Source organism: Pogonomyrmex barbatus, unplaced genomic scaffold (genome assembly GCF_055798465.1).
Source record: "Pogonomyrmex barbatus isolate J1 unplaced genomic scaffold, ASM5579846v1 scaffold3, whole genome shotgun sequence".
Lineage (NCBI taxonomy): Eukaryota > Metazoa > Arthropoda > Insecta > Hymenoptera > Formicidae > Pogonomyrmex > Pogonomyrmex barbatus.
The window spans coordinates 12,594,845-12,602,806 of record NW_028297127.1 but is presented as its reverse complement, the minus strand read 5'-3'; the positions used below and the strand labels follow the sequence as shown (position 1 = coordinate 12,602,806).

The following is a 7,962-nucleotide window of genomic DNA, read 5'->3' as shown; positions in this document are numbered from 1 at the left end:
TATTCGTGAAAAAATATTAGCAACAGAAGACAATTTTAAAGAATATTGAAACAATAACAATAACTTGTACGAAATAACTGACAAAGTAATATATATATATAATAACGAAAATAATCACACTCTTTAATATTAAAACATCCATACAATTTGTTGATTTTCAAAAACCAAATATTTAAAGATTTTTCAAAGATTTTTATATTATCTATTTCTTTATTTTAACAATTTTAAGAATCATCTCGATATTAATATTAATGTAATATAAATTATATAAATTTGTGATTTGAAGAAACCGAATTTAGTTTTACAAAGATAAATTGATTTTTCTCTTCGCAATAAGCGTGATAAGAATATTATATTCAATATGTCATTTGTTCAGCTAAATCTTAAATAAAGTTTTTAGCAAGAAGTTAGCTATTACACACGAAATCAAGGTATTCCACGCTTCGGTACTCTCAAACTGTTTATTTCAACTAATGTACCTCGTGTCGACCGGTATAGCATAAGCCGCTTACATCGGGAATGATGTAAGCCCAATTCTGAAATGCTATGAATGTCCGTAAAACAATGCGGGTGGAAAAACGCGTGTACCTATTATCAACTTTTAGGTAGCACAAAGATTAGAAAAACATTAACTTCGTATCATTCTCAAGATAAATGGCTCGTTAAAAAAATAACATAAAAGACTAAAAGCTAGTAAGACTAAATAAGACTAAAATAACATAAAGACTAAAGCTAGTACTAGACTAAGCTAGTAAGACTAAATCTTTCATTTTATAATTTTTTAAAAAGATTTCTTGATTTACCAAGTATTTTTTATTTATCTCAAGTCATTGAAATAAATAATCAGAGAATTCTTATCTGCGGACGAATATATCGTCAACAACGTTTCAGATTGCAAATCCCAAAATGTACTTGGTTATATTGTACCATCAATGGACTTTGTACAAAAGTTTCACTAAAAAAAAATTTTAATTTGTGAAAATCGCTTTAGGGTAATTTATTTTATTCTTTAGGGTTATTATTTTTTTCTTTTTTTCGATGTTAAATCATGATTATTTTTGATGAATCAATTTTTATATTTGTTGCAGATTTAGATTTAGTATAATTTTACCGCGAAAAGTTTTTTAATTTATTGTCTTCCGATTTTTCGATTCCAAGTTAATTATTATTTTCCTTTTTCTCGATTCTGTCTTAATGTGTGCAGTCATTAGACGTAGGCGAAGAGTATTGATTTTCTAATTAGTAAGATTTATCTCTTAATGATCTTTTAAAGATTCTCTATTCATCCACGTATCCAAAATTTAATATATCTCTTCTATATTCTTATTACTTCAAAAAAGTTTTTAGGATTATATTTATTATCTTACCGCTCGCGTATCGATTTTTTTCTACGATTTTTTCTACGATTTATACACGTACAATATTTCCTCAATTTTGAAAATTTATTATTTTATTTCGTAATTTCTAGATTTCAAAATTCTCTTTTATAGAAAAAAGGGACTCCAATAAAAAAGAGATCGTAATTTGAATTCGTACCCTATTACTCTCGCTCTCGATTCAAGCGGACTTTACTCGAGTACGAGATGGAATAGATTATTTTCAAGCTAGCTATATAAAATCTCTCGAAATGTCCGCCCGTTCTTTAAACTGCGCATTATTATAAATCTGTTATATCGCGTGATTGAAGAACCATACTTGACTCAGGAGGAACATACCTGATAGTTCACATCAGAAAGTTTCTCATGTTTAGTCCATCACTATCTCTATCGTACCAAGGACACACAGAGATCAAGCGAAAAAGGCAGGAACACCTGGCCCGGTACCAGATGAGACCACCACCGCACTCACTGTACAACTGCTGTATAGAGGACAGATCAGCAAACGCACCTTTCGTGCCCCTCCATCATTTTGATTCCCCTACATCGCCAGCCTCTGCGACCCCTCCATGTGTGTAACCGGCGAACAAGATGCCTGCGAATGCGATTGGCCCGTTCAAATCCACATTGTGACGTTGTGAGTCAAACCGTCGCAGCGTCATACTGAGAGAAATGAGAGAGAGAGAAGAAGGGGGAAGGAGAGCGAAAGAAAGAGAGAGAGAGAGAGAGAGAGAGAGAGAGAGAAAGAGAGAGGACTAGTTCTCCATCTTCATCTACCTTGATAAACCACGTCTCATACTTTATTCTTCTACCTACATCTTCTACTGGTCGTTCGTTCGTTGTTCGGTCCGTCTCGGTTCCATTCGAGTCTACCTTGGGTATCTCGCCGGTGTGGGTTTCCCTACCACCATCCAGCAGATCCGTAAGCGAAGCGTCGGAAGTCTCTCCTTCCTCACTCTCCTTTTTTTCTCTTCTTCTCCCTCTTTTTCCCGCCCGTGCCGATCTCTCGTTCTCGCGTTACAACTCCTCGCCGGTTCCGTGCCGGTCTCCCGGTCCCGCTCTTTGGCGTCCTTCGCTTTATTCTTGCGTCCCTCTTTGAGGGTAATCGGTCCGATCTTCCTTCTTTTTTTTTCTTTTAATTGGGCCGCGATCGCAGGTTCATCCACGGCGGATCCACGATGGACGGCGACGTCGACGAATGTCCTCGCAGCCGTGCGCCTTCGCGACCCTTCTTCTTGTTCTCAAACTTGTTCTTGCGGACACCGTTTGCCTCCTCCGCGTTCATCATGTATGGCTACCCCGACGTTTGGAGCACGGCATTTCTGCGATCTAGTTCCGCAAACGTTTATCTTTATCCAACTAAAGAAATTTATCTCATGATAAGGTTGAGTTCCAACTTTTTATTAGTTTCTTTTAAGATAATCTGGTTGGATTTTAATGTAATCGCGATAATCAGATTCTTATTAAAATTTCTCATTAGATGTACTTACAATTAAATTAAATTAGACTCTTAGTTCATCGATTCATATTTTGTTCAAAATTTGATCCATGATTTTTCTCCTCATTTAGGGCAGCAATATCCTAAAAATCCCTATAAAATTTTATTAAAATTTACAAATGTTAAAACTTTCAGTTTTAAAATAATATGTATTAATAATATAACGTATTAAATATATAATGTATGTATCTATATAATATATAATATCTCTATAATATATAATACGTATATATAATATATAAAACAGCTTAAATATAGTTTAACTCGTTTAAAAAAAAAAGATTAATGGCTTCTGGTTAATAAAAAGATTAAAACAGAAAGAATGAACAAAAGGCCTTGATTAATAAAATATTGTGAAATGTAATGTATTAATATATTACAATCCTAATATGAACTTAATACATTATAATATTATAAAGGCCTTACAATTTTCACTTATCTTAACATACTATACTTTGGAATACTTCATATTTACCTCGTCCTTACACAATATTATTTGACGATAAATTCTAGTTAGAATACATTACTCGTACATAAGATATCCTGATGTTAGTGATAATTTTTCGATGATATTGTTGTATATAGGCGGATATACGGAAATGCATTGTTTTATATGAAAGCTTCTTTTCGAACGATATGTCGTTTTTATATACGTGCTTCTCATTCACTACTTTCTCTACCTCTTGAATTGTCAGTAGCATTTTTCTCCTTTCATCTTTCCTCTTCACTCTTGCCTACTGGTTCTCGTCTCGCATCTCTTCCTCGTCTTCCCTTTCATAATTTTTTTACAACGGCCGTAGTCGATTCTTTTCCTCTCGATCTATTGTTTGTCCGTTGATGATCATCGACTTATCTTCTGAGATCATCTTTTTTATCTTACAGTCTCATTATTTCGTCCCTCGGCTGTCTCTCCTGGTTCTCCTGGTTTCTCTTGGTTTCCTCGTCATCCTCGCCACTCTTGGCCCAATCTCTTCTCTGGTACCTATTCCTTTCTCCTCTGTACAGTGCCGCGGCGGTCGATTCGAGTCTTTCTCTCCGACTAGCGCACCGTCCATATTCATTCTCTTTTTCTCGTTTGCTTACATGCCCTATCTTCCTTTCTCCTCAGATCGAACTCGACTCTTCTCTATCTTGGGCACGCTCCTTCTCATCGCAGTCTGCTCTGCTGGTCGCCGGTAGACCCACAAGAGGTTCGCCGCCGCCACCGCCGCCGCCGCCGCCGCCGCCGCCGCCGCCGTCGCTGCCGCCATCGCCACCGCCGCTACACGGAGGGAGAACGGTTCGTTCGCCAGGTATACGAGGGAGACACAAAAAGGAAAAAAAGGACACATTCCAACGGCTGTAGTTGGTCCATAACGATTCCCATACGTTGAGCGTGCAACGAACAACCAATGACCCCTCTTACCGATCTCTCGCGCCTTCGCTCTCTCCCTCGTTTCACTCCCCTTTCTCCTCACGTCGCGCTCTCGCTCTCTTCCGAATCTTTCCCCGGCTCTCTCGTCGTGCTTGCTCTTACAGGTCTTACACAGGCTCCAAGCACACGGGCTTCAGCCTCTCTCTGCCTTCTCTTCGCGCGCGTTCGCCGTCTCTCCCTCTCGCGCCCCGTCTCGCTCTCGCACGCGAGTCTCATATGTATATACTGGGTGATCGAGGTGAAGGCTCGACCTCGTATGTACCTAGATAGACACGACTCTCGCGAGGAGGATCTTTCGACGAAGATCTACCGACGTCACGATCCCGTCGGCGGGACTTGGCGTTCTCTCTCAAGCGCTGTCGATACCACACGAGATGAATCTCTCGATGGGGAATCCCGAGGTGAATGAATTTTCGACACGGCTCTCGTCATGATCGAAGCATACAAGAAGCGTATGTATACACGCGTGTTAAGAAATGTAAATTTCTCTATGCTGAATAATCCAGACGAGCGTCTGGATACGCGCGCGCGCGCGCGCGCGCGCACGCACGCACCGTTGCAGCTTTGGTTCCTCTCTCGAAAAGAACATCGTTGCAGCGAAGGGTCGGATCTTCACGCGTTCCCCTTTATCTCCGCGACCCTTGCCAAATGCATCAAGCCGTTCAACCGTCCCGCCGTACCCTGCGTGCGTGGGAACTTCTGGCGTTTATTCAACCGCCAAGACTTTTACGCTCTTCGGCGAACGAATTCCGCGCGATTGTATCGCGCCCGTACATTGATTTCTCCTCTGCTCGACGCGCGGAATTCGGAACGCGAAATGAATTCGCTCGCGGTGCCGCGGAGCCGCGGATAATAATCAGCCGGCGCAATATGTTGCGGAATGTAATTGCGGCTCGGCGAGCGCGCGATACTTTGACCCGGATGCATCGCTCTGACCGCAGAGAAAGAGGAAGAGGAGAGAAAGAGAGAGAGAGAGAGAGAAAAAGAGAAAAATTGCGACACGCGACTCTCCACGTCCGCACGCTTCTCGCTCATTAATCGGCGGGCTGTGCGTGACGCGGAAAGCAATCCGCGTTACTAAACTCGGAACGGCTTGTTGAAACCGCGGGGTCTCGTACTTGACTTTCCGGACTACTCCTCCATGAGGGTCCATCAGGAATGCTCATTCTCCATCGCGCGCGCGCGAGCGCTTTCGCGCCGAGAGCGCGGCGTACGAATGTAAAAGCCGTATCGTATCTTCCATTACAACCGGCGTTCTTCGACGATTACATATACCGCGGATATATCGCGGTAGCCACTATATTACCGTTCGCGCAAAAAATAAGCATCCGCCGTGGCCTTTCGACGTTTAACGTAAATTCCGCCGAATGGCTTCTGCGGGCTTCGTTAATTTCATGGCGAGACACCTCCGCGCGAGCGCTGCGCATACGCTGGCAGCATGGAAATTGACGACTGAGTTGCTTTGAATACAAATGGTTTAACGAACAAAGCGACGCCGTAATAACGCTTGTCCGACCGCTTTCCTTCGGCGGGGTCGATTCGAACGGAAATCTCTTACCCATGTAGAAGATAAACCAGAAATAAGTCGGTAGTTTGGTCAGAAATACAGAAATGGTAGTATTAGCTTGCATTTGATCAATATTATTAATTCTAGTAAATTCTAGTTAATCTGACGTCGATCCTTTTTTTGGATCTCCAGTAACGATCTAGAAAAAGAAATTTTTCTCTAGAAAGAAGATTTTCTAGAATTTCACAGATTCTCTAGAAAATTTTATTTTTTTTTCCGGAAAAGATAATTATTCTAGGACTCTTAGGGAAGTTTTGGAAAATTTTCTCGTCGACACATGCAGCAATTACATTAACGTATTATTCACTTTGACGTGTCATTCAGACGTTTTTCATTTTGTGGGAAAGGCGACGCCGTGACGGAAGGTATGCCGCACGGTCGACGAGTGCACAAGCATAATTTCAACGTGGGTAGAGTTCATGATGAAAGTGTAATTTGCACGCGACGATCGACGTGCACGAGCTCTCGCCGAACGATTTGAGTTGGATTGTTCGGAACAAATTTTTAATATTCTGAAATATCAACAGTGAGACATCTCTTGTGTGTGACGAACTCTCGAACTCGTTCTTCAATCGATAACAACTTGCAAATTTAACTCTAGAGCAAAAATAAATTTTCATTTACATAACCAGACAAAAAAGTTCCAAAAAAAAGTTCTAAACTGGCAACATTGCGCTGAGCTGATAATATTGTTGCATCACGTATGCGATACGTAGCTTAAACATTTCTTTAGTGTATAATATTTCATCAAGATTCATCATAATTTGTTGTATATTATCGTTTCTTTTGTATATAACGGAACGTCATATGTCAAAGATATTAAAATCGGAGCAAAATATTAAGTTCTTTTACAAATTTAAAAGGAAAAATTTGAAATGCTCCAAACTATGCATGGCAATTACTTAAAACATTGAAAAAGCTCGAAATAATCATCACCAATGCATAAATTATTGGACAATTGACGCTAAAAATGATGGAAATTGAGTTCGACATTAAATAAAAGAATTTTAATATCTCTTTTGTTTTCTTTTTTAACAATTACTGAAATCAAGAAATATTGAGAATTTTTCGAAAGAGTTCAACATATAATTAGATTATATAAGTAAATCACCTTAAACAAAAAATCTTGTCAAAAAATAGTACATAAAAAAAGATAACAAAGAACAAAGAAAGGTAAATTAAAAGTCAGTAAAAAAGTACAAGATTTTAATTTTTTCTACATCGGAAGATAAACTTTTTCGAAATGTAATGCGAAAAGGAAGCGTTTTTCAACATTAGCGTATTAACAAACAAACAAAAATACTCAGCAATTTCTTAATATTCCCTATATTTAAAAAATTGTATATTACATATTTAGAAATTTTCCATTAAAAAACTATGAAAATGTTCAATAGAACAAAATTTTTAAAAAGCATAAAAAATTGAAAAATGAAATGAGACTCACTTGCTTTTATACTGTAGATGACGTTTGATATATTCACTAGAAATATGAAAATGTTTTTTAAGTAGCGAGCTGCGAAGTGTGAAGATACACAACTGTGTTGTGTATTTCGAGGTATTGCCTGGTCTTCTTCACAGTATCCGATTTCCTTTCTGCACACGATAATTAATTTTAACGATTTAAGATTATACCCATCTGGTAATCTTATACGTCGTCGAGCCTGTAGGATACGTATCGTGACCTTGCAAGCATGCTATTCGGTTTCTTCTGTCTCTGAAAATCCCCGAATAAAAATTATATTATTATTTATCATTCGCTATCAAACATAATCGCCGCATAGAAGAATCCTTCGCGGAATGATAAACCTAGTCGCTTTACGACAAGCGCGAACGTAATGAATCACAGATGTAATCGGCAAAGTTACGAATTGCACGCCTAGAGAAGAAATAGGAACGTGAGAAATAAAATCGCGATCGCAACTTCGATCTATTCGCAGGCGCGGTCTCTAATTCGATTCGATTGCTCTTCGAGAGAATCGGTGGGATCCAAGTTTGGCGCTGTTTGCGCAAGATTACGTCTTCGATACGTAGAGTAATTTCGCTCTTCCGTTGTCCGACTCAATGGTCGTAAACGATGATTAAGTATCGACGATTCGCCTTACGCGGC

General features: G+C 39.3%; 1 long non-coding RNA gene across 1 annotated transcript; it reads right to left on the bottom strand.

Annotated features, from left to right (window-relative positions):
- Positions 1-1,015: 1,015 nt before the first annotated feature.
- LOC105422491 (uncharacterized) lies at positions 1,016-3,953 on the bottom strand. Its single transcript, XR_967260.2, has 2 exons — positions 2,867-3,953; positions 1,016-2,735 (listed from the first exon to the last, which is right to left on the bottom strand). It is a non-coding gene; the product is annotated as an uncharacterized LOC105422491 (long non-coding RNA).
- Between the last annotated feature and the right edge of the window lie 4,009 nt (positions 3,954-7,962).